The sequence below is a fragment of the Oryx dammah genome, unplaced genomic scaffold (genome assembly GCF_014754425.2).
Source record: "Oryx dammah isolate SB20612 unplaced genomic scaffold, SCBI_Odam_1.1 HiC_scaffold_9, whole genome shotgun sequence".
Taxonomy (NCBI): domain Eukaryota; kingdom Metazoa; phylum Chordata; class Mammalia; order Artiodactyla; family Bovidae; genus Oryx; species Oryx dammah.
In genome coordinates this window covers 3,809,240-3,836,326 of record NW_024070193.1, presented here as the reverse complement: position 1 = coordinate 3,836,326, position 27,087 = coordinate 3,809,240, and the positions used below count along the sequence as shown (strand labels likewise).

At 39.6% G+C, this 27,087-nt stretch overlaps 1 protein-coding gene across 1 annotated transcript in view; it reads right to left on the bottom strand.

Annotated features, from left to right (window-relative positions):
* The window catches only part of PPARG (peroxisome proliferator activated receptor gamma), a 122,746-nt gene that overhangs the window by 80,877 nt on the left and 14,782 nt on the right, over positions 1 to 27,087 (bottom strand). The window contains exon 2 of the mRNA XM_040246706.1: positions 20,246 to 20,336. The gene's annotated coding sequence lies outside the window, so the exon portion shown is untranslated. The remainder of the gene's footprint in view (positions 1 to 20,245; positions 20,337 to 27,087) is intronic.

Here is a 27,087-nt window from a genome sequence, read left to right as displayed (position 1 = left end):
TTAGAAAGCTGAAAGGAACTATGCTATAGTGTTAACATTAGTTATTTTGTGGTGACAGGATTATGAGTGCTTAGTTTTTGCTTTATATTTTTCTGCATCTTTTTTTTAATAGTAGCTATTACTCCTAGAATTTTAAAAGGCTACTTTAAGTCAAATAATGACACTGTGCAACAACTGAGTATTAAAAAAAAGACAGCTATCAAATACTGAGGACTCTTGAATATCAAAAGCAAGCCTTTTATAATTGATACAATTAAATTTCTAAGTAGATCACTAAGGTAAATGGCAGAGATATTTAGCTAAGCTTTTCGAAGAAGATGAAAGTTATCAGGAACAATGTTTCCATTTTTCTAAAGAACTATTGTCTTCCTTTTGTATTTTTTCTCTGAAGTGTTTCTACTAGATACCAGCATCACTACTCCTCAGCGTATCAAGAGGTGAGACTCTCAACTTGGAAAACCTCAGACAGGAAACCCAATGTCAGTGTTACATAAAAGACACCACAAGCTCCTGGCCTGTTTCTAGCCCTCTGCCTCTCCATGCTCCCTGAGAGCAATCAGCATTAATCTGGGGGACCCTGTGACATTCGGAATGTGTCACAAATCAATTTCTAGCTCAGTTTTCATCTTCTTTAGTGAGAATTCTGATCAGCAGCCTTTCCGTTCTAGCACTGCCTCAACCTGAAGTTCCTTTAATTGGTTCTCATCATTCAGTAAGATTCAATCATTCAGTCAGTTCATCATTCAGGCTTCAGGAAGATGACCATACACTTTATTGCCCAAAGTCTGGCACTTTGAAGAGTGCAACAGAGCAACAGGCATAAACTGAGACTCTCACAGGCCACTAGAACATATAATCACTTTAAAATTAAGCAAAGTAAGGATATTTAAAGAAAGAAGTTCCACGATGTCTTTGGTCCTGACAACTAGAAACCAGATCAATGCTGCCATAGTTTTTTCATACTGTCTTCCACTTCCAATGGTTGTTAGCTCTTAAATATAAGAATTATATTCACATTGTTATGGGAAATCTATAATTAAATGTGAAACTAAATTTTCTTTCTCTTTTCTTCTTTTTCATTTTAAAGGTTCACACAGGGCAGCTGTTTTGCAAAGGAGGGTGGGAATTGCAAAGGTTTTGCCCCAGGCTGTCTTGCATTAAGAATTGTTGCATTTGGCCACTTTTCAAGGAACCAGATGTGAAGTAAGTAATGCCCATTTGGATTACAAATCTCATTTTAATATCTTTCAACATAAATAACAATAGCAACAGTCACTATATTTATTTCAAGGCTTCCAAGAGGTGGACAGACATTACCCACATAGGAACCACACTCTAGAAAAGCTAGAGGAAGCAATGATCCTATTAAAAACAGTTTTTACATGCTCAAAAAAGTTAATTTCCATGAAGACAACAAAACAAAGTTTGGTTTGATGGTTACAATTAACCAAAGCATCAAAAGTGGCAAAGACTAGACTAACTCAATTCAGTAAATTCTGTACACTTGGTAAGTCTTAATCACAAGACTTAGATATTGAAATGACTATTTTGGGGTTATTACTAAGTTTGTCAAGGTTTCATAAACATAACCAAAGGCAACACAGGCTTGGAAGGTACCAGTTCTAACATATTCTTTGGAGAATAAACAAAGTTTTAATATAGATTTTTTAAAAAATCTCAAATCAAGTTCCTAACAACACCTTTATATCAATCTGAAACTGCAAGTGAATGGATTAAGCTAGCCTGAAAGAAAATTAACAGTAATTTCTATTACTCCTAATTCTGCAGTATGAGGGGCCCATTAACCTGATGGACTTTGTCTGAGGACAGTTCATTTACATCCACAGTCATCAATAAGACTATGATTTGGGAATATTTAAAATAAAGCAAAAAAAAAAAAAATTCGGAACTACACTTAGAGCAAACAAAGATGTTAAGCTGTATAGAGCTATAAGATAGGACCAGAGAGATAAAAAGAGATCAAATGAATAGCTGAAGTAAATGCTGGGACATGAAGGATCCATTGGAGGAATTCAGAATATGGTGATTTTCACCACAAGGGATAACAAATCTATAAGGCTTGTGTGTCTCTTAAAGTACAGAAAGCATTTTTCCATATATTACGTATTTAATCGCGACAGGTAGCAATTATTACCATTTTATAGAAAATGAGGAAGCTACGTGACACGGCCAAGATCAGCCGACCAAGAAGTAAGACCTCAATTTAACCCAAATCAATACACATCTGTTGAAGGAACCCCGCCAGAAAACCTTGCCATTTATAAGACACTGTGGGAAATACAGAGAAGTGTCAGCCTGCCCTTAAGGAATTTATATCTTGTTGGAGAAACAAGCTGCAAACAGGTGAAAAGTTAAGTAATGATTCATGATGTAAATAAGAGTTCCAGCCAATGACAGAGGAGATGTCACAAGGTAGCACCTGGTGAATTGCCAAATACGTGGAAAAATGACTTAGTTTCACAGGGACTCAGAAGAGCGTATCAAGATGGGATGGGTTCATGGAAGGAATGGGATTCCAGCTACGGCTTATACATGAGCAAGATGCAGATAAGACCAGAGTATGGTCTCCTGAAAAAGAGGGACCAGGTCCCTACTGCCTACAAAGCTATGGGTATATCTATTCACAGCTGTGTCAGAGAACCTCAATTATGTATGAATAAAGACTATTGTTGCCTGACCCACTGATGAACAGGTTAACAATGCATGAACGAACACCTGGAGAGGAAGTAGAAGCATTCTAGACGAGGGGAAAGAGCAAGATTATGTCCGGAGGACAGTGAATCCAAACGTTATTGTGCTTCATAGGAGTCTTCTTGTTATTGTCACTATTCAGTCCCTAAGTAGTGTCCAACTCTTTGTGACCCCCCTGAACTGCAGCCTGCCAGGCTCCTCTGCCCGTGGGATTTCCCAGGCAAGAATACTGGAGTGGGTTGCTATTTCCTTCTCCAGGGGAGACCCAGGGATCAAACCCTCAACTTCTGCGCTGGCAGGTAGATTCCTTACCATTGAGCCACCTGGGAAACCCTTACGGGAATCGAGGAAAGGACATATCCAAGGCAACACAGTTAAGAGGATGAGGCAGGAGCTAGACTGTAGGTCTCCTGAAATCCTGGTAGGAGTAGAGATGTAGATGGAAAGAACACTCACTTTAAAATGAAATACGTTTCAAGTAGAATTCTGGCATCACCACCTACCAGGGTGTAACTTTTCTTTTAGTCTCAGTGGCCTCATTAAAAAACAACTGTGATTTTGCAGTTTCTTTGTTTTACAAAGAAATATAGTATCTAAGTCTTGTATGTAAGTCTTCTACACACAAATGAGTTCAGTTCTGAGAGCCTGTTCAGAGGTCCAATTTGCTTTTAAGTCCAACAAAGATGGCCTAGGTACCCAACTAATACAATCAGCCATATACTGCACTATAGTAGGTTTATCACACTTTTCACACAAACAATACACAAAAACAAACACAGAAAATAAAGATGACCTTTTTAATCTTATAGTTCAGTACCTTGAAAAGTACAGTAGTACAGTACAACAGCTGGCATCCAGGGGCTGGCATTGAGTGAACAGACAGGAAGAGTTACTGACTGGAGGAGGGAGAGGAGGTGGGAGACAGTAGAGCTGAAGGGTCGTCAGCAACAGGAGACGGAGGGCAATGTCACTCATGCCTGACGGTGACGGAACACACGTTCGCATCTTTGAAAGTTTGCAGTTTGAAGGGTCGTATGCAGGGGATTTACTGTTATGTGTGCAAGACACTTAGAACCACTTGGCACAGAGTAAGCACAGATGTTAGTTTCCTTCTCCCTAGACCACACTTTGAAGGGTATTTTACTTCATTTTAAAAGATTCACTTTGGTATTATGACCATTGGAAACATCCCCTGTGCAGTTGCCTCGTGACTTATTTGCTCAAACCTGATATAGCTGCAACTTTTCACATTGCTCTTTATTGCCTTCATATGTATATTTGTAATGTCACTAGAATAATTCTGAAAGAGCTGCCTTATACATGGGGTCAGTGATCAAAGAGTACACATTTTTATGAAATTAACAACACTGAGAAATGTACTGACATCCTTGGTTCTACTAGGTTAGAATTATATAAAAATCCACATATAAATAAAAATAAATGCAATATAGCTTTCAGCAGCTTTCAAAAGCTCTTGATGTACTGAAAGCTGTTCCCACACCTTTAGAAAAACATGGACAAACACTAAGGGAAAAAAGGCAGTTAAAAAGTGATTTTTTTTTGAAGGACTTATCAAACTTTTATTAACACTTTTTACTATGCTAAGTCACTTCAGTAGTGTCCAACTCTGTGCAACCCCATAGACGGCAGCCCACCAGGCTCCCCTGTCCCTGGGATTCTCCAGGCAAGAACACTGGAGTGGGTTGCCATTTCCTTCTCCAGTGATTTGTTTTTAAAAGTGGCTTCTAGAGCATTTCCCGAGATAATCTTAAACATTTTCTATATCTTTAGTAAAATGTTATCTGCTATTCAAAATGAATCTAAGACATGAAGAGTTCCTGAATCATTAGAATTACCTAAATTCAATTTAAATTTTATTTCACCCCACGATAATTACCAAGACAGAAACTTGGCTTACTGTGTTTTAAAAGGATTTTACGTAACCAGAAATGACGAGGGCTTTCTGGTTGATTCCAGAAAGACTCAATTTACTGAGAACACTGTACATCCCAGTTCATCACCATTTCACAAGACTACCTTCTGGAAAAAGAAATGGAAAAATGTTTGACTTGACAAATCAGTGGCGCACAACTATCTCAGCATGTCAGGTAGGTATATATTTTGTGGAACTAACCGTTCGGCTTTTCCATCACAGAGCAGAGAGACCTCTGGATCCTGGTCCTTCTTCCGTGGTTTCTCTTCTTTCTGGCTCCTGAGATACCAGTGATCCTACCAAGAAAGTTGGTTCTTCCTCAAGGCTCTTCACTCTTCCAATTCTATATACTCTCCCCTCAGCATCACAGAAGACTTCAAAGGTCGAGGATATACTGAGATTATTAAATCTCTATCTCCATCCTCATCATCTCTTTTGTGCCTCAGACCTCTATACAAACACCTACTTGATATGTCCATGGCAACAGGCTCCTCAAAACTCAACAGGTCCAAGACTACATCTACCATCTTTTTCCTAGAACTGGTCTCATTCAGTGAGCCTGACTTAGTAAATGGCTCCTAGTAACCTGCCAGCTGATCATACCACCCCCCCCAAAAAAAGTCATAACTATCTATTCTTACACTCGCGTGCAATCAATCACCACCTCCTTTTGATTCTATCAGTCACTTCTCTGAACCTTCTCTGCTATCAACCCCGATTCAAATTACTCGCGTCTCTTACACATCTTTCTGGTCATTTCCCACCTGCCTTCCCTAAGTCAGCTTTAGTTGCCTCTCCAGACAGTTCTGCAGCTTTAGCCAGAATGACCTCTTAAAGTTCAAATCAGATTCTGTCACTCCATTATTTAGAATCTATATTGGCTTCTGATTGCCTGGCATCTGAACTGCTTCGAATAATCCCTGTTTATCTTTGAAGCCTCTTCCCAGTCCTTTTCTTCATTTATAGCTTGCTTTTCCCCAGGCACAGCCTTCTCGTGTTATTTCCTCTGTGGTACTTCTTTCTCCTACAGCTAACTCCTTTCTTAAGCTGACTCCTACACTCTCTCTTCCACTATCAGCATAAAAATCACTTCCCCAAACCCTCAGATCAGGTGAAATCCCCCTGTTACCACTCCAAACAACTCACCACTCTCTTCCTCCCTTGCAGCACTCTTTGAGTTAGTTATTACTTGCTCATTGTCTGCCTTTCCCACAACATTTAAATCCAATGGATTCACGATCCCTGCAGCATCCACAACATGGACTAAAGACTGGAGATTCAGTATTGATTGGTTTTATTAACTTGCTGTGTTATTCCGGGAAGTCTTAACTTCTCTAGGCCTCCTTTGTAAAAGGAAAGGAAGGGGACTTGATCAGAGTTTCTTAAGCATCACTGATGTGAGTCCCTTTTAAGGGAAGAAAAAAATTGGACATTCTGCGAAGGCTGTGTCTTCAGACTATCCCCAGGTTGAGAAAACTAATATAAGAAACCATGAAAATGTCCTTGAATTGTGAAACTGGGGCTTTATAAAGACCTGTACTGTTGATGACAACACAGTATTTTTAAATTCTGAAATTCTCAGAGCCCAAGAATATGTCTGTGGACCCCCAAGATTCTTTGGATCCAAATTTCAGAAAGAGATGGTCTCTTCTAGGTCTACAGTGAGCTCTTTCTAAGAAAGTAGATGTTTATTTTCCTGAGTACTTCTTAGTGAGTCAGTCCTGTGGGGCTGTGGGCTCACGAAGCTGCCATTTGGGAGAGAATACAAGGAATTTCAGAGCATCAAAGCACTCTGAAAAATTCTTTCATTTCAAGGGAGATTCTCAGGTACTAATTCTGGCAACAGGGTGAGAAGCCTTCAACCTCGACTCTGTGGCAATGAAAGGCAGATATAAAGCATGTCTCTGGGCTCAGTGAAATAATCTTTTTGATTATACAGAAAAGTGTGTAAGAAAATGAACGAAGAAGTGGGAGAAGAACAATAAAAGGCAAGAAAGCAAACAGCCCAACTAAAAGGGGGCCTAGGATCAGAACAGGTATTTCTCCAAGGGCACACTGATGGCCCAGTAAGCCCGTGGCAGCCAGTGCCATTCTGTACAAAAAAGATCCTGGAATTTGAACATCTCTTTTATGACATGAGTACTTGTTTCAAAGGCCGTTCCCAAATGTACCTCTGCTGTAGTGTGTGCAATAACCTCTCACTGCCTCTGCAGACTTTGGGTCTGAGACCTTTCTCAGCAGAGCCACCAAAAGCATGATGCCAGCTGCCGTCTTACATGCACTGCTGTGGCCCTTGCTCTCTTTTGATTTGGGGTCCTCACTCCTTTTTTTTTTTTTTTTTAAACTTGCCAAGTAAGTAGAAGGAGAAACATCCTTAGTTTTTCTCAAGGTAGTTGGATTTAAACCTCCTAGTGCAGAAAGGTGACATCTACTCATAATAAATGTCCTGTTCTTCGGGTTTCCCTTCCCTGAATTCTCACTGAATGCCCAGACACCAGGTTCTCGAATTGTCTAAATTATCAACAAAATGCTTGTTTCCTGGCTGAGACCTCATCCGCCAAGATTCTATTCCGTCTACTGATTCATAGCTGCTTCTAACTCTCTACGAGCAGAATACTATAAGAGAAGTGGTGACGCTGCCTGTGTTCAGGCAGACAGAACAGCTAAAATAAGATGAAGAGCAGTCCAAAGAGGAAGAAGCAAATTGGGTTAAAACATCCCGTTTCCTTCTCTTTTACCACTCAACCCTTTTCACTCCTCTTGTATTTCAAATGACAAGATAACCTCTTTCAATACAACGTCCACAGTACATTGGTCACTTTTAAAATAATATGGTGAGGGTATATATTTTGGGGAAAAAAAACCAAATACTTAAAATTGAATAAACTTTTAAGGGAGAAATGAAAATCAATCACTCTCTTCCTTCAAGTTCATGTTCTCACAGGATGGCTGATTCTATATGCTATGCTGCTACTATCTTCACCCAAAGCCCAGGATAACTAAAGCTTTCACTGATCACTCAGTTTTGGGATCTTTGGTTGTCTTGCCCAATATTTCCATTTGTATCCAAGAATCAAACAGCCATTTGTTAAAGCTGGCATTTTTGTGTGTCCCATGGTAAACAGTCTGAATTTCTATCTCAGGAAAAGGGAAGACCAGGGACAATCTGTAGACTTGAAGCATGGTAATGAGAGAAAAAGGCATCTTCAAGTCACCAGATCGCTGAAGTCAGAGTCTGCTAATAGTGAAAAATGTCAGCTCTGGCTCTAATTCCTATCAGAGAGATGAGAGGAATCAGTAAGTCCCAAAGTAGCACCAAGTAACATCAGTGCCATCTTGAAAGTAGAATAAAGTATATAAAAGCATGCATTTGAAAAAACAACATTCCTACAGTCAATCTTCACACTGAAGTACATTAGCCAGAGATGTTTCTGTTGATTTTGTGACAGCTGCCACTTTTCCAACGTACGGAGCACTAAAGCTACCCACTGGCTTACTGGTTGAGTGGTCTGGAAAAAGCAATACTCTATCTCACTGGATTGCTGTAAATTTAAATCCATTTCCTCTATTTCTCAGCTCATTTTGGCAGAATGCTTCTAACTAAAAGTGTAATAAACTATATTGTCATACTTCAGGGTTTTTACAACTCTATCTACCATATTTGGGAATAAGGGTTGGGGAGCAAGAACTCATAAGGAAGTGAAGGATATTTGGTGACATTTTGTAACCTTTAGCTAGCTGAGGACAACTGAAATCATGTGTTTAAGATGGGAAGCATTACTAATTTGGGATGACTTCTTGTGGCTTTTTTTTTTTTCCTTACACCACCATCACTGAATTTGTTCAGAAATAGATTTCTGCTTTTCTCAAAATCAGTTTTCCTCTGTAATACAAAACGCAATTCCTTTTTATAAAGGCAACGTTCTTGGTACAATGAGGTTGCAAAAGGTCAGACACGACTTAGCAACCAAACAGCCAACAGCCAAACGGACAAAAAGGTGTGAAACTAGAACAGTAATTGATTTGTAAGTTCCTACAAAAGATTATTTTGAAAAAATCCTAAGGTTTCAATGAACTGTCACTCAACTCACCAAGGGTAGATTCCTTTTAACAAAAACCAACACGGCAATAAAATAAAAGAGCAATTACAACGGTACAGAAACAGAGCAGCATATTGAAAAGTGACCACCTTGGCATAATTCACACACTTCTGAGTCGTCACTGAGGGGACTGAGAAGGGACATCAAAGGAGACAAACAGCACGCGCTCTAATGGAAACACTGTGTTTTGTAACTCAACTCTCATTCCTTTAATATACAAAGTCATTATTCTGTATCAGGCACTAGGTTTGATGGTGAGGACATATCAGAGGACAGGATAGAGACCTTGCCTTCAAGAATTAGTAACAAGAGTTAGCTACAGTTAGTAACACACTGACATTTTAATAACTGTTAATAAGGGAGAAAAGAGATACAACCAGAAATTTTGACTGGAGGACTTAAAACTAAAAATTTCCTTTGTATCTCTCATTTTAATTATTCCTACAAGTTTCTTTGATGTGTAAAGCTATGTGATTGCCCTCTCTCTGAACAGATCAAGGCTATCCCATTCCACAGTGCTTAGAAAATGAAGTACCGGAGAGGTCCTTCGAGACTCATCTGTCTACCCTACACTAAACTGTCAACACACAGGAACACTGAGGCCGGAAGAGGGAAAATGATTGATTACGGTCACGTAGCCACCGTGTCTATTTTTATGAGCTCTTCCCCAAGTAAGTTATAACTTGGAGGTGTCATTACAACTAGTGTTTTTTTTAAAAAAATAAACTCTGTTTTAGAAAACAAACTTACAGTTACCAACTGTAAGATTAACAGAGACACACTGCTGCTGCTGCTGCTGCTGCTGCTGCTAAGTCGCTTCAGTTGTGTCCGACTCTGTGCGACCCCATAGATGGCCTCCTACCAGGCTCCTCTGTCCCTGGGATTCTCCAGGCAAGAACACTGGAGTGGGTTGCCATTTCCTTCTCCAGTGCATGAAAGTGAAAAGTGAAAGTGAAGTCGCTCAGTCGTGTCCGACTCTTCGAGACCCCATGGACTGCAGCCTACCAGGCTCCTCCATCCATGGGATTTTCCAGGCAAGAGTACTGGAGTGGGGTGCCATTGCCTTCTCCGAGAGACACACTACTATAAACAAAGTAGATAACCAACAAGGGCCCTACTATACAGCGTAGGGAATTGCTCAATATTTTATAATAACCTTTAAAGAAAAGGGTTTCCCTGGTGGCTCAGCTGGTAAAGAATACGCCTGCAGTGCAGGAGACCTGGGTTTGATCCCTGGGTTGGGAAGATCCCCTGGAGAAGGGAAAGGGTGTATAGTCCATGGGGTCACAAAGAGTCGGACACGACTGGCGACTTTCACTTCACTTAAGGGAGAAGAATCTGAAAAAGATTTTGCAGATTCTTTTTGCTGTATACCTGAAACCAATGCAACGCTGACTGCAAATTAACTATATTTCAATTAAAAATAAATGACTACTTCCCCGATGGTCCAGCGGCTAAGACTCCGCGCTTCCAAAGCAGGAGGCAGGGTTCAGTCCCTGGTAGGGGAACTAAGATCCCACATGCTGTGGCGTGGTCAAAAAATTAAATACATAAATAGGAAAAAAGTAATAAAAAAAAAAATCTATGTTTATCTGACATGTTTCTCATTTACGCCCTGCCCCCTGGTCTCCACTGGAAAACCAACCTCCAAACTCGGTGGAAGCAATCCTTTCTCCCAGGCTCTGGCCCTTTTTAAGGACTGTTCTCAGGCCTCAGCCTTATACTATCTCCTCCCCCACTGATCTGCACTCCTCACTACAGTCCTTGATTCAGCTTTTCTGGGAGAGCTGTGCTATTTGTTGCCCCACGCGGTGGGGGTCTAAAATCTCTCCCTTCATCCATATGTTACCACCTGTTATCCTCTAAGCTCCCTAAACACTCATTCTGCCCACTCTGCGTGCACGTGCCCTCAGTCGCTCATTCGTGTCTGAGTCTTCGTGACCCATGGACTGCAGCCCGCCAGGCTCCTCCGTCCATGGGATTCTCCAGGCAAGAGTACTGGAGTGGGGTGCCATGCCCTCCCCCAGGGGATCTTCCCGACCCAGGGGATGCAACCTGAGTCTCCTGAGGCTCCCGCGTTGCAGGCAGATTCTTTACTGCTGAGCCACCAGGGAGCCCTCCTCCCGCTACACTTCAGCTATCAAATTAAACAATGATCTCCTCCTTGCAGCTGTTCAGGGCATTACCCCTTCTCTCATTCTTCTTGACAGGTTGCTGTCATTTTACAATATTTCAGTTGAAAACAAAAATACGTGAGCTTGGAAGTCAAAAGAATCTCAGTGGAAATTACACCCCTTTGGGCACTGATAGTATGCCCTTAGGCACATTATTTCACCTGTTTAACTTCACTTTATTCATCTGGGAAATGGGGGTAATTATAACTCCTACCGGTTACACAGCTGTTGTGAGGATGCAACAAGATTATATACGTCAAGTTAGTAACATAACGCCAGGTGCATAAGAGGTCCTAAGGCTTGTATTCTTTTCCTCTTCTTAAAATTCGCCTCATTTGGCAGTGATGTGAGGATCCTACCTACTCTTGCCATTTGTTGCGCTTCCCCTCTCAGGCCTGACCTGTGCGCGGCTCTCCACTCCAGGTTCCATGCTAGGCTACGTGCTGTGCTATGCTCCTCTATGCCATGCGAAGCATTCTTTACTCCGTGTTCACAACATTCAAATCAACGTGCCTCATTCCAGCCTCCGAAGCAAGGTTTAGGCTCGAATCTTCACCTCTCTGGGGCTTTCCTACTGAGGTACTCCACCTTCACTTCAAATTCAACAAGCCTAAAATCAACCTCATCTTTCTTCCCCCAAACACAGTTCCTCTCCCACATTTTTTCTGTCTCTCTATACATCTCCCCAAAGATCATTCTCGACCCTTTTCTTTCATTCTCTTTGTTTTTTATTCAGTCACCCAACTTAACGTTATCAAAATATCTCTTTCACTTGTCCTTTTTCAAATGGAGTCACTGTTGTACCACGTCCCCTTCCCGAATCTTCTAGTTGCCCAATGTCTCCTAGACAAAGTCCTTGCTCTAGCCTTTGTATCCTGCCAAGCTCAGTCCTTCCCCTCCTACGTGACCCTCCCACTGACTCTAGAGTGCAGTCAGTGTGTCCCTGACATCCTGAAATCCCCGCCCCACGATGCCCCGCATGTCCAGTATCTCCAGCTCCTTCCTTCTCAAGTCTCCGTATCCACATTTTCACGGTTCAGCTCACCTGACCACTCCAGCTCTGTGGATGTGTTTGCTTCTACGAACTTTCACTCGTGTTTTTCCCCAAACACATGTCACCCAGCTCTGTGATTTCATTCTTTCATGCGGTCTGTGTTGGTATCGCCCTTGAAATGAGACTGTGAGTAATGAATGGTGTCATTCCCCTTGGTCTAGAACAGGGCTGGATACAGAAAAGTAGCTCGGAAATGCCTGTCAAATAAACACCACGTATAAACAGGAACAACAACAACAAAACCTCTGTACAAATAACTGCTATAGATCTCTACCTGACTGAGCAGCCCTGCTTCAAATACTAGAGAGGACTTAAAAGTAAATAACAAGTCTGTGAACTGAGTATTCCTCATCTCTGAATTATACAGGTCAAAAAGTAGCTGGCTGATATCACACTTCCTATCTCCTGTTGGTAGATTTAAAAGTAATATTTAGGCAAGAATGCTAAGAGTACTATCCTTAATTAGCAGGAATAAAAGTATATCTGAATCATTTAATTTTAATTACATTATAATTGTAGCACTTGCATAATCCTTGCTAGGAACTGTGTTAAGTACTAGGGACACCCAGAAGACAGTCTTTATCCCCAAGAAGCTCCCTTGGTGAAACTAACTACAAAATCAGCAATCATCTGATAGTTGGTACATTCTAGGCATGAACCAATGCTACGAGAGGAACACTAATAGAGCCATCTGGTGTGACCATGCCCTAACTTGAAGCCACGAGACTGCAGGTGTAGGCTGAGCTTGGCCATGAAGTCCGTAACGCTCCCAGGAAGCAGGGTGAAATGCAGACACATGTTTGAGAAGAAAATCTGTCTACTTGAAAGATGAAATGGGAATGGTGGATTGAGTTGGAGAGAGAATATGCAATAACTCAGGTGAGGAATAAGAAAAACCTGAACTAAGAAAACATCAATGGAAATTAAAAAGTTGGAAAAACAAATTTATAGTAACAGCCATCAGTAGTTCACACATAAAGATTTTTTTCCCCTTGCCATGTCGGGGAGCAGAAGTGCACAGAGAATTTATTCTCCTAAAACTCTTACTTGCTGTTGCTATTACTGTTACTGCAAAGTCTGATGGATGAAAGGATGAGGACAGTGACCTCCACATACTGGAGTTGGGAACACTGTAACTTCCACTCATCACTTAGGGTGTATGTCAAGTCACTTCATCGCATTCCAGCCACCACGCATCCCAGTCGCTTCTTCTTAAAAGGATGTGAACTGGCAGGAAGTGGGTCTACTTTGTGGGACCGCTCCCCAGTAAGCACTTTTCCCGAGGAATGTGCAGTAGGGTCTAGGTCTATTACATTTCACCCTTTTCATATAGGTGCACAAAACCAATGTTAATTAATGAATTAATACAAGGAAGGAGCCTAACGCCATTCCTGAACAGAGCTATTACAAAGATATTGAGTAGTTGTAGACATTCTTTGAACACATGCTCTATCACATGGCTAAGCACTAAATTTCCTCATGTGGAAAAGATGAAAACTAAAGACAGTGACGATAGTAACATCTTAAAGTATATGATCTGTAAAAAACGTTTCTAAGCCCTGTATTCATTTGATCTTACTTCATTCTCATAATCAATATCCTAACAGATAAGGAAACTGAGGCGCAGAGATTTTAACCGATTGCCAACTAATAGAAAAGGAGAGAGACTGCAGCCTAGGTGACCCTGATGTTCAGGTGTCAACTTTCAGGCATTCCTGGAAACAGGAATTCTGTCCAGAATTACATACTTAGGGTTTTTCCAAAGTATGACTGGGGGTCAAGGCTGGTAAAAAGTGGAGTATTAAACATCTCTATAGTTATAGGACAAATCCCTTTCTCTGTATGTAATTATTATACTACTTTCTGAGTAATATGCCTTATATTTTCAGTGAAAGTAACCAAAAGCATTTTGTGGTTTATGATTCATGCTAGATTTCTCTGGATGCCCAAAATGGATTGCTAAAAAAAAAAAAAATTAGGTCTTGTCAATTGTACTGATATATCAGTGGTTATTTCTGTACACAAAAGTGTTCTCAATTTTATGACGCTATCTGGAAGAAGTTCAACGACACATTGTTAATACTCTATTGCTACAAAATAATTTTAAAGCTCCATGGGAATTTAGATTTGCACAAGTTATTAGGATGTGACCTTTCCCTTAGATTTCTTATTTTAGGATCAACTTAACATGGTATTTCCCCACTGGGAACTGTTGTACTTCCTTCGCAGATAAGAAAAATAGCAATCACAAATTATAGTGAGTAAACTTAGGGAAACATATATTTCTGTGATGCAGATGAAACTGAAATCATAAAAGGTGGCCACACGACTCATTCCTTGGGTTTGAAAGGAAAGCCAACTGGCTTGCTAACAAAAGAACACAAGTCATGCCATTTTGGTATTTCCCTGAAATTTATGCCTAATTGTTTCTTGTCCCAGCTACCAAGTCTTATGACTTTTAAAGATTATTAAAGATGCTTACGTCACTAAATTTCCTATGTCCTGTCTACCGAGAGTATAAAAGGTTAAAAATATCAAACTTTTAATAATTTAAATGATTTCAGATCACAAGATCTGGACTGAAGGACAAGGAGTTCATAAGTGTAAAGAAAGCAAAATCAAAACAACAACTAGAATCATACAGAGAGGTCACCGTTGCTTCACTTTATGGCCCATGGAATAGCAATGGCCTCCGATGGTGAAGCTCTTACCATGTTAAGTTGATCCTATATGGCAGAATTTATGCACGTTATTGGGAGTAGCCAAAGAATCAAGCAAGCTACAGCTAGGACAGCACAGCTCATTACTGGCATTTTTAAAAAAGCAAACAAAATCCTGGAAGGAGAGATTAGGAAGACACGTACATTTTTCCTAAATGGTCTAACTAGGTGCCAAAAATCAGTATTTTACACACTGTTAGTTCATGAAAACATTAAAATTATGAGATTATAAAAAGATTAAAAACTTATTTTTCTCTTACAAGAATGAAAGCACAGTTATAAATGAAAATCAAGTCATCGCCAAAAGTAATTTTTTGTATCCTCTCTTATCAGACCTTTGTACAGTAAGTTTTATTAAAATTACTACTTGAGGCCAAACATTGCTTTACTGAAATTATTACTCAAGAGTGTCAAATAGTCAAACCCCTCACCCTACCATGAATTCTTCAGTTTAATAAACTGCGAACATTACAAAAGTGTTTCTTTCAGGCTTAATTTTTTGCAGTTAATCCTCTACATTTCATAGCAGTGACTCACATTTTTTAGGTAAAGATAGTACTCACTGTGATCAATTTATATGTTTTTCCAGAAGATGTTACAGAGTTTAGACACAGTTAGGTTTTAAAATACTGTTTTAGAATGAAAAGATAACTTAGAAATCATTTATCATAATTTCCTAATTTCACAGACATCGAGGGTCAGGGATAGTGTGTTTTCTTCCTCAAATTCTATATAAACATACATAAATGTGTGTATATTTATTAAGAACAGGAAAGCAACTTGTAGAAATTAGTTTCAATAAAGATGTTGATTATAGATAATCTTTTTCTTTAAATTATCTTTATTGTTGTTATTATGTTGCTTATTTGATAGTGAAATGTAGATTACACTGCATTATAGTTAAAAAGCTGTAATCTCTATTTCACATCATTAACTGTTACACTTAACCCCCAAATGAGAGTTTAGAATAAGAAGGAAAGACAATCACCAATAATCTTTTTCTACTCATTGTAATACATTTTAAACATATAATTTTATATCTTAAAATTTTCTCTTATCATTATATCTTTATCCTAAAATTACCATTCCCTTCAAATATTCAAACTACCAATTTAAAATATCTGATTGAAATAAATCCTTAAAAAAGCATTTGTATCCATCTCTGGAAGTGCTACTTAGTTAAACCTGCATTTTCAAAAGCCATCATTCCTTTATAACAACTAGCAACATGCAGACTTAAAGGCCATAGGGACCTACAGCACAGACTTTACACTGGATTTAAATCTGGCATAGCCCCAGGAAATAATCTACAACTTCACTGCAACCAAGTTGGTTTTTCCTAACCCAGAACAAAACCAACACCTCCCGACACAACCCTGAAACTACCCCAAAGCCCATATTATTCTAATATCTAAACAATCAGTGAAACTCTTCACTCTCCACCCTCATTCTTCTGTCATACACACACACACACACACACGCACACACACCAAGAACTGAAAGATAATAGATTCAAATGAACAGAAATCATTTAAACACATGCTCTGGAAATATGCCTTTGTTCAATTTGCTGTTAATATATTCTCAGAGCAATGTGAAATGTCATAAAAACGAATAATGCAGGAGTAAATACAGTTGCTCAAAACCTTAAACAAAGAACTCCTCTTCAAGCAATTAATCTGAAGAAAATGACTTTTTTGAAAAGTGAAGTATGTGCATGAAGATATTCACTGTATGTGACTGAATAAGACTAAACAGTAACTGTACAACAATTAGAAAATTAGAAGCCACCTAAAAACTGGCTTACTAAATTCTGTGATATCACTAAGATGAACTACCGTGTTGTCATTATGACATCTGAAAGCCAGGTAAACAGGGAGAAAGATACGTAATCTAATAGGGAAAGAAACAGAAACACTACATAAACCCTAACTGTTAGTGATTTAAAAACATACCTAGGTCAGCTAGAACTGCAAGAAACGAAGCAGAAGCTAGAACAGCAGTTTCTTAGTTTAGTATAGTGTGATTACTGGTGGTCTTTTTCTTGTAAACGATATTTCACAGCTTCTCAGTAACAAAAACATCTTGAAAGAATTTAATGTGAAATGAGACAAACCCAATGGCCCAAATTCAACAGCCAAAGTCATTTTATCTGTCCTAGTTCCTAATCATATTTCTATTCATACCACCTCCCCACCTTGAAGGGTTCAGAACCCTATCTGCGTTCCGGTCCTGCAGATCTGAGTGCATACCTAGCAGCATAGCTGAGCAGAAAGTGTATTTACAGAGGGCAGGCCTGAACCCTGCATGTGAACACATACAGAAAACGAGAAAGATCGTGGGGCCCTATTAGTAATTTACAGGACTGCAATCTGCTCTGGCCGGTACACCTCTAATTGAATTCCTTAGCCATAAAATCACTGGGACCAAACGAGTTCAGATATCTTTTATCTAAACCCTTTTTTCTCCCTTACCATCAGTTAACATAATTCTTATGGGGCTTTTCTTCTTTTTATAGATTCATTTGTCTTAGTTATAAATTAACCCAAAAGCAACTCTCCTGACTACCCAGCGCTCCTGTTTCCTGGGTGCCAGGTTCCTTTCTACTTGCACCACTTAGGATACGGGGCCATTTAAACTTCTGGTTGGTAAGTGATGTCCAGGAAATCATCTCTAGATTTTTAAAGAAGATTCCTCAGAAGGAGAAACACCCCCAGTCAGAGATTCTGCTCAAAGCTGGGCACCCTAGAAAGAAGGGGGGTGGAACTGCTAAGGACTTCCACTTATTTTTTCACTTTTTAAAGTGCTGGTAAAACATACACTTACATAAAAATGTACCATTTTAGCCATTTAAAGATGTACAGTGGGATTAAGTGCATTCACACTGCTATGCATCCATCACTACCATCCCAAACTTTTTCATCTGCCCAGACTGAAACTGAGCTCCCTTTAAATACTGAACCCCCATTCCCATCCCTCCCAGCTCCTGGTCACCAGCGTACTTGCCATCTCTATGAACCTGACTATTCTAGACGACACTTCAGTTTCTTCTTGTTTCTCTTAAAGTTTCTGAACTAGCGTAGTTCACCAAATTGGTTGAACACACAAGAGAGCTGATGACAAAAAACCCTTTGGGGAAGAACTAACAGTTAGTATTTTGTTTTTCGTGCCCAAATGCTCATTTTCAGAAGCCAAAGTACATGTCTGCCCCTTACTTGGTCTTTCAAGAGTTTAGTCTTTTGATTTTAAAGTGGCTTTGGGTTTGTGTGTGTGTGTGTGTTTTCAGTTAAACTGATTTTCAAAGCAAACAATGCAGCTATTGACTTCCTTTAAGAATCAAAGTTCCCTTATTATTCCTTGTATTCACAGAACTGCTAGACATTTTACCTGAAAACAGCGCGATCTTCTCTTATCTTCACCATTCAAATATAGGGCTCCTAATTCTACGGGCTTGTTCAAATGTTGTCTTGTGTCAAGAAGAACGGTGGACCAAGAGATCATTAATGAGACATAGACTTAGTTTGCACACTGAAGTCACACCCTGACCATCGCCAGCTAAAATTTTTGCTAAGAGGTGGTTTCTGAGGACACAGAGCTTTGTGGGTGTTTCCCCCGACTCACAGATTTTCTAGGGGCTGGAAGTAACTGGTTGGAGAGCTACGTGAGGAGGAAGCCTGTGGAGCTGAAGAACTATGTGGGGAGGAAGGCTGTGTAGCCTAAGGAAGCTCTGTGCACACACAAGATTAAGAAAGAGCTCAAGGTGTACTCCTTGATGAGAAGAGTGTTCTAAAGTTGGCAAACAAACAGAAACTCCCTCTGAAAACCAGTGAGAATTTAATGAGAATGGTTACTGAGGGACTCCAATGTAACTTCCAAAGAACGTCTCATCTTGAAATAATTTCAGGTTGACCGAAACGTTGCAAAGATACAGTTTCCATGTCACTTGTGCTGGGCTTCCTACTGTGAACGTTTTACAACCACAGCCCGACGAGGAAAACTAATAAATGAGTTGGCACGAGAATGTAAACAGCTTTATTCGGATTTCACCAGTTTTTCCACTCACACCCTTTCTCAGCTACAGGGCCCAATCCAGGATCCCACATTGTGTTCTGTAGCTATTTCTCCTTATTTCCTCCAGTTTCTCAGTCTTTCTTCTTCTTTTTCTTAAGTGGTTTTACGGACGTATACTTGACAGACAGTGGAGTGCACGTGTTGAACGTACAGTGCCTCAGTCTTTCCTTGTCTTTCACGCCCTGGACACTGTTGAAGAACGCTGGTGAGGTACTTCATGGGATGTCTGTTTAGATTTGCCCAACATTTTCTCAGGTTCCACTACCGTTATGAATTTGGGGGAAGGATTCTGAGGACCTGATGGACCCTTTTCCATATGTCTTATCACTGTGGACATAAACTTATTGACCTGGATTACTTGGTTAAAGTGGCTCTGCCAGGATTCTCCCCCACCAAGTAACCACTTTTCTCTTTGTAATTAATAAATATTTGGAGGGAGAGACTTTGAGGTTCTGTGTCCATATTCTGCTCCTCCTGACACTCATCTTCTGAGTACTGGTCAGTGGCCCTGCCGGGAGCAGTCACTGCTGCTGGGATTCTCTGAAGGCAAATTTCCATCTCCCTCATCCCTTTCACGTTTACTAATTTAAATTCTTCTGTATGGAAAAGTACTTCTCCTTCCATTTACTTATTCATTCAGTTATTCATTTATTTTGTTTTGCGCCTTACTCGTTCAGTCGTGTCTGACTCTTTGCAACCCTACAGACTGTAGCCCGCCAGGCTTCTCTGTCCACGGGATTCTCCCGGCAAGAATACTTGAGTGGGTTGCCATTTCCTCCTTCAGGGGAATCTTCCCGATCCAGGGATCAAACTTGTGTCTCCTGCATTGGCAGGTGGATTCTTCACCATCTCAGCCACCAGAGAAGCCCTTTATATCAGTATAGAATCATGTGTGTGTGTATATATACATATACACATATACATACTTGACTGTATATAGATGGGGGTTGTAGTCCAAAGCTGTAGTTCTTAAAAATTTTATTGTTCAAATTATTCCAGCCTTAGTCACTGGGAGTTGGAATTATTTGAATAATAAAATAAATAACTGTAGCACTGGATTTTAATACCCCAGATAGAATATATATACCCGAGCATTGGATAAATTAAGCTACTTTCTCCTCTGTAACCTGGCATCATGGCTGCAAGACTTATAGGGAATCAGGCAAGATATTTTTATTTTTCTCTCAATTTAACTACTAATACAGGAATCTAATATAATGTACTTGAGACTTATTTTCCAAGGATCTGAGTTATTTTCTCAACTTCTAGGTCACTTTCCTATCTTTGTTTTGTCTTAGACAAGTAAGTTACTGTGGCCTCTGTTCACTGACTGGTAGATTATACAGTAGAAAGTATTCTGATAGTCAAAATAAAAGCTCTCTAAGAAATTTTGCAATAAAATATTATGAAGCATTTGCAGTTTTTTTTTTTTAAAGATTCTCTTAAATACAAATTTAGTACAATAAATTGAGTTTACCTACCGTTCAGGAGTGACACTTGTTTAAGGAAATGTCCCTCTTGTATGTCTGTGGCTTAGAGTTGTATGTTGTGGCTTCTTTCAAACCTGAACAACTGAAAAGAAAGAAGATTTTTAATATACACACATATTCAAAATTCTTAGACAACCTCACCTGTCAAAATGGATAAGCAGAAATACATGTATTTCCTCTGTTGGATTTCATCCTGAATGTTTGCTTTCCCTGAGCTTAAAATGCTTTGTGTTCTCTAGAAGCAAACAACAGACTGACTCATAAATCATGGAGAATCTTCCTGAAAAGACAAGTCTGTCACCGATCATGAGTCAAGGTCCTTTGTCTCACCCATCTTTTATGCAGAATTAATAATTGCACCTATGTTGCTGAGCAGACTTAAGAAAAACTAGATCTTAAAAGGATTACTAACCTCAAAAGATAGGTGATTGATAAAAGTAATACACAGCAAAGATGACAGTTATGAAAACACAAGCTTGTTCTAGAGGGCACATGCCTGCTACCCTAAAGTAAAAGTGTCACAACCATTTAGAGACAAGAGATGTCACACATTTCATATGGAGCCTTAAAAAAATTTTTTTTTTAACTTTTTATTTTATTGTGAGTATAGCCAATTAGTAATGTTGGGACAGTTTCAGGTGTACAGCAAAGGGATTCAGCCTTATACATACATGTACCCATTCTCCCCCAAACTCCCTTCCCAGTAGGTCAGATTTATAAAAGGAAGACGCAGAGAGCAGATTATTGAGTAATCATGCCAAAGGTCTAAGAATGTGTATCCTTGGCTCTTACAAAGGACTCAGGGATCCGAGAATAGCTGTGTGTTCCATAAAGACAAAATAGCACCCAGTGGCAAAGCCTTATCATCAGGGCCTTCACAGCCAGACCCAACATTCTGCCCAGTCTAACCTCCCCCAAATTCTCAGTTTTCTTTCCTTTTTTTAAAAAATTATGCACCCTTCCATCTGGAAGTTGCAAAAACCAATCTGTTACACCCAATGAATGGCATACATGTGCTGCTGTTGTTCAGTTGTCCAATCATGTCTCTTTGCAGCCCTATAGACGCCAGTCCTCCCTGGGCCTCACCATCTCCCCAAGTCTGCCCAAGTTCATGTTCATTGCATCGGTGATGCCTTCCAGTCGTCTCATCCTCAGAGGCCCTCTTCTCCTTCTGCCCTCAATCTTTCCCAGGGGAGGGAATAGCAAACCACCCCAGTATACCTGCTGTGAGAACCTCATGAACTGTATAAAAGGCATAAATGTAGTGAATCATGAATATAAAATATTTTCTCATTTTGTTATTTCTGCATTAAAAGAATGTAAACTGCAGCCCGCGTATTTTGTTTGATTATTTGTTTGTTTCCCCAGCATTGGTTAGTACTTCTGTTTGGAAATTGGAAACCTCCTAATGTGAACTCAGTATCAACGGTTAAGGTCACTATGTGTTCAGCATGCGGCACAGACAGAGCTAACTTGCCTGAGTCTTAGACCATCACGCTTTGCTTTCTGACTGTTGATCTGTATTGTAGCGATGTAGTCTGCATGTGAAACACTCTCTCATCTGTTAGTGACAAATGAAAGGAGTCCCCACATCAAACCTGTTCATAACCTAATACACATAATAGGTGAGAAACAGCTTATCTACAATGGATTACCACTTTGACTTTTTTCACCCTTAAGTCAACTAAAAAGGATTTAAATATGTGAAAACACAAGGAAAGAAATATTGATAAAGAAAATTTTGAATAAAATCTCTATCTGAAAACGTAAAGAATGTTGACGCCAGGCTAAGATTAAATCATATTAGCTTTTCTTGACACTCACCTGAAATACGTATGAATTCATTAAAAAAAAAATTGACAGGAAGAAAGTTAAGCTCTCTGGAAACTGCTACGTATTCCTACCTTGTGGCCCTAAGAGTTGGACCAGACAGAAAACTGGGCCAGTTTCTGTGACTTTCAGGAAGTCTCTCTAACTTTTTCTCAAGCCCCTTCCCTTTGGTAAACTCAGTAATCTGCTCTCTGTATCCATTTAGAACTGCACTGTGCCATAGAAGATATAGTTTCCAGACATAAAATGTAATAATCGGGCAGAAACAAGATCTATTCTGGGGGCATATATACCAAGGGTTATAGTTCTTTCATGTTCGCCGTCCGATCAATTAAATGCAGACTGGTGTAGAGTCATTCGTTCATAAATCTCTCTCCTCATCGACGGAAGCCAGAGAAGGAGGCTGCGAAGAGAGTAGACGAGCCCCTCCCACTTCAACAGAACCCACACTAGACAGGGTCTGTTCACATCTACGCATCCACCTTTCTATTATCTGAGACAGGCTTTCTACCAGAATCTAAGTAGATGATAATGCAACTTACTCTACTCTGTCTGAAATGGTAAAAATGGTAAAAGTTGACTAAAGAAACAGGAAAATAATTAAAAATGGAAACAACTGAAAACTTATAAGAATTACTTCCCCAAGAAGCTCTGGGCCTTGATAATTTTATAGATAATTTTTTTTCAAGTGTTCAAGGCAGAAATGCTTTTTGCTACAAAAATTGTTTCTGAGTAGAAAGAAAAAGAGTGACCAAATTAATTTTCAACACCTAACAAGAACAAAATACCAACTTCACTTATTAATATTGACACTAATGTACAAATAAAATGCTAATGAACAAATGCCAATAGTACAGTAAAAGAATAAAACACCATAATAAAGTTGAATTTATCTCAGAAAGACAAAGATTTGATATTGGAAAACCTATTAGAATAATGTGTTCCAGCACTGGGTCAAATTTTAAAAGAAACCACATGACTATCTCAAAAACCACCAGAAAAATACCCAGTAAAATTCAACATTCATTCTTGAAAATATTTCCTTAGAGATCTAAGAAACTTTAAAAACAAGAGTATTAATCTCAAAGTTACGGCCAACATCATCTTATTTGTGAAAGATTACAGCAGCATCTCCCCAAATATGCGTTCTATAGATAACTAGATTCCTCAAGATTTTCCAGTGGAAATGCTTCCACCACGAAATGAATCTGCACATATTGCTCATCTTTGGAGATTAATAAAGTACATTAACACTGTATATGTTCTGTAAGCTCCACAATCAGAAAAAAACCCAACAGCATCAACAACAACAATCTGCTTAGCTATTTAGCTCACTAGTTTTCAAATGTATTTGAACATTTTTCTCACTTTCTGTTATTTCACTCAACCCACTTCAGTGTGGCTTTCGCCACCCACCTTTCTACTGAAACTCAAGCAAAAGTGACAAGTGGGCTCCTTCTAAATAAATCCATTAGGTTTTTCTTGGTTTTCATTCTATTTGCGCAATGGTGCGCTGTTAAGTGAAAGTCGCTAAGTCACGTCTGACTCTTTGCAACCCCATGCACTACAGCCTGCCAGGCTCCTCTGTCCATGGAATTCTCCAGGCCAGAATACTGGAGCAGTTGCTGTTCCCTTCTCCAGGGGATCCTCTCAACCCAGGGACTGAACCTGGGTCTCCTGCACTGCAGGCAGATTCTTTACCGTCTGGGTCACCAGACGTTCAAGGAGGCTCAACTCAAAACCACAGAAGACCCTTCTCACCTCCCTTTCCTTTGACTTTTTCATGTCCTATGCTTTCCAAAGCATCTCCTTCAGCATAAGTCCTCCTAACTCAACATGTCCTCCGTCCCCAGCCCAGTAATGTCACAATCTCGCCTTCCTCTCTGTCCGAGCTCTTTAGAACTGTGGCAACTTAAATCTCCTCCAACTTTTCATGTCCAGCCCCTTTCTACTCATTCTCCAATACCTGACAAAAATGCAGGAACTGACCTAGTAAAATCAACTATTCTAAGGGACAGGGGAAAGAAAAGAAAAAGAAAGAAAGTGAAGTCGCTCAGTCGTGTCCGACTCTTTGGGGCCCCATGGACTGCAGCCCACCAGGATCCTCTGTCCGTGGGATTTCCCAGGCAAGAATACTGGAGTGGGGTGCCATTTCCTTCTCCAAGATGCTCTCAAATGAAAAGTCTCTTTGGTGCACTGAGGGAAGGCGAAAGTGTGTGAATGCTCCCAAATGACTAATTTCTATCCCATTGAGTTAAATACCTTGTCTGCCACTTACCTCCCCGCCCCCAAATTGCTGACTGATTCCATGAGAAGCCGGAGTCAGGATGAGCCAATCATACCCTTCCCTAGATTTTTATAACATTCCCATTCAAGACTGGCTATTAAATTGATGTCTAGCCTGAGGTGACAAAATCAAGTGACTTTATTTGAATGAAGAGGAATTTAAGAGAAAGGGAAAAATGGAAATAAAGAAACCTCCTAAGAGGGGTTGGTTTTCAGTGACAATGGAGTTACTGAATATAAAGATTTGGTGATCTACTTTACTTTGTCACAAGTAACAATTATAAGTACTTTCAAGTTGCTTCCTTCTAACACATAAACCAATTGGCAGGGAACCAAAACAACTGAAAAGCTTGGATCTAATCCTTGGGTACATCTGAATACGGTTACACTTCTGTGGATGGAATTGTTAGGTGTGGAACGGTGCTGGTAGTATGGGGTGTAGTTATCTCATTCTCCAGCAAGTTAAATACTGGGAAATTAGACTCTTGTTAGCGTGTGCAAGACAAGGTGCCTGGGTTTAGGCTGCCTGAGTTCAGATTTAGTTTTATCACCTGGCAGGTTATTTTTACCTCTCTGTGCTTGTTTCTTCATCTGCAAAATAGAGATAATAGTGTATACCTTTAACAGGTTGCTGGACGACTAAAATGAGACAATGTATGTAATGTGCCTAAAATAGAGCCTGATATAGAATCAGGGCTCGGTAAATATTAACTATTACTATCAATTGCTGGGTTATTTTTTTGATGCCTGAGATAGTTAAGGAAGAGTCCTTTAGAAGGATGGGTAAATGACAGTTTAGCTGAGGATTTAAACTGTGGAGCAGACTGAAGTGGAGATGAACTGGCAGGAAGCATTATCTAAACATGAAATCCTATGGTCACATTTATAAACCAATCTTTGTTATCCCAGTGAATAATAATATTACTCCAGAAAGCCATGATACCTCTTCAGGATTAGGAAGGAGAATGAAACTGTAGATTTGAAATGAAAAGCAATAGGGACTTCCTGGTGGTCCACTGGCTAAGACTCTGTGTTCCCAACGCAGGGGGCCTGAGTTTGATCCCTGGTCAGGGAACTAGATCCCACATGCTGCAACAAGAGCTTTCATGCCCCAACAAACATCAAAGATCCTGCAAGCCACAACTAAGACCCGTCCCCGTCAAATAAATAAATAAAACTAAATATTAAAAAAAAACAAGACTTCCAAACTTAAAAAAAAAAAACAACAATTATTTGTTGAGCATCTGACATTTGTTAACAGTGTTCTAGGCACTGGGGATAAACAATGAACAAAACAGAGAAATATTCCAGCTCTTGTGTAACTGTGTAAATCAAGATGTAATTTAAAAAATTAGATGGTGCTAAAGGATCCCATGATATATGATACATGTACCATGTGGAAAAATGAGGAACTAAAGTTGTTAAAGACAATTAGCTATTTAAATAAGCTATGGTGCTTTACTAGGAATTATGACTTAAGATCTGTTGATCCCCTTTTCCAAATCTGAGGATTAGTGATTCACTAATTTTTTAAAAAAATCAATCAAAATCCATTTTTAAGTGATAATCAATTTTATTTCATATCTGAAAGAGCAACATAAGCATGTTGCTCATGTTACATTCAGAGTAAAAAATCCTGAATGTACTCATGGTGACTATAGTTGTTAACACTGTATTATATAATCAAAATTTGCTAAGAGCATAGAACTTACATGTTCTCTCCAAAAAAGAAAAAATAAATAAATAAAGGAGAGAGAGGTATTTGTGAGGTGATGGATGTTAACTAACAAACAGAGGGAAGTCGTTCACAATACATAGGTATTTCAAATCACCAGAATGTACATTTTAAATTTATGTCAATTTATGTCAGTTATGTCAATCATACTGCAATAAAGAAAAAAAAATACCTATGTCCTTATTTGATTAGTAGATTAAAAATACATTCCTTTTCCATACTGTATTTAAGAGACTGGACCAAGAACAGAGATACTAGAAACTGGGAAATGAGAAAAGGAAGAGGGCCATCAGATGAGAGAGCAGAAAAAGAAGGAAAAAAAGGGACAGAATATGGAAAACACCAGAATATTAAAAAGAAAAAAAGGGTGGGGGTGGGGGTAGGGAGTAAGAACAGAGTTAGAGTAAGAATGGTGCTGTGGTAAAGAAGCCACCTGCCAATGCAGGACACGCGGGTTTGGGCCCTGAGTCAGGAAGAGCCCCTGGAGGAGGAATGCCAACCCACTCCAGTATTCTTACCTGGGAAATCTCATGGACAGAGGAGCCTTCCGGGCTACTGTCCACGGGGTCACAAAAACGGTCAGAGACGACTGAGCAACTAAACAATAACAAAGAAAAAGAGCAGGAATGGAGGGGCAGGGGGAGGCTGGAGGAGGGTGGAAAGGAGAAAAGAGATGGGGAGGAGAGGCCCAGGAAGCAGAGCCAGAGGAAATGGCTTTTCCCATTTCAGCTCAGCTGCTCTCTGTGGATACAGACTCAGAAAGGGCCAGCACTGGTATCTTAAATATTGTGTGGAAATTAAGAAGCCTCCACAATTACTGAGCCAAAAAGTATTCACACTGGTAATTACAAAAGGCTGTTGTTGCCTTCGGGAACTTGTCTTTGGTTTTTTTCTCTAAACTCACACTTTCTTTACTTTTGTGCTTGTGTTTATAGTAGTTTCCCCTGTGAAGTGCTTTGTCCACCATATTGTTCGATGAACA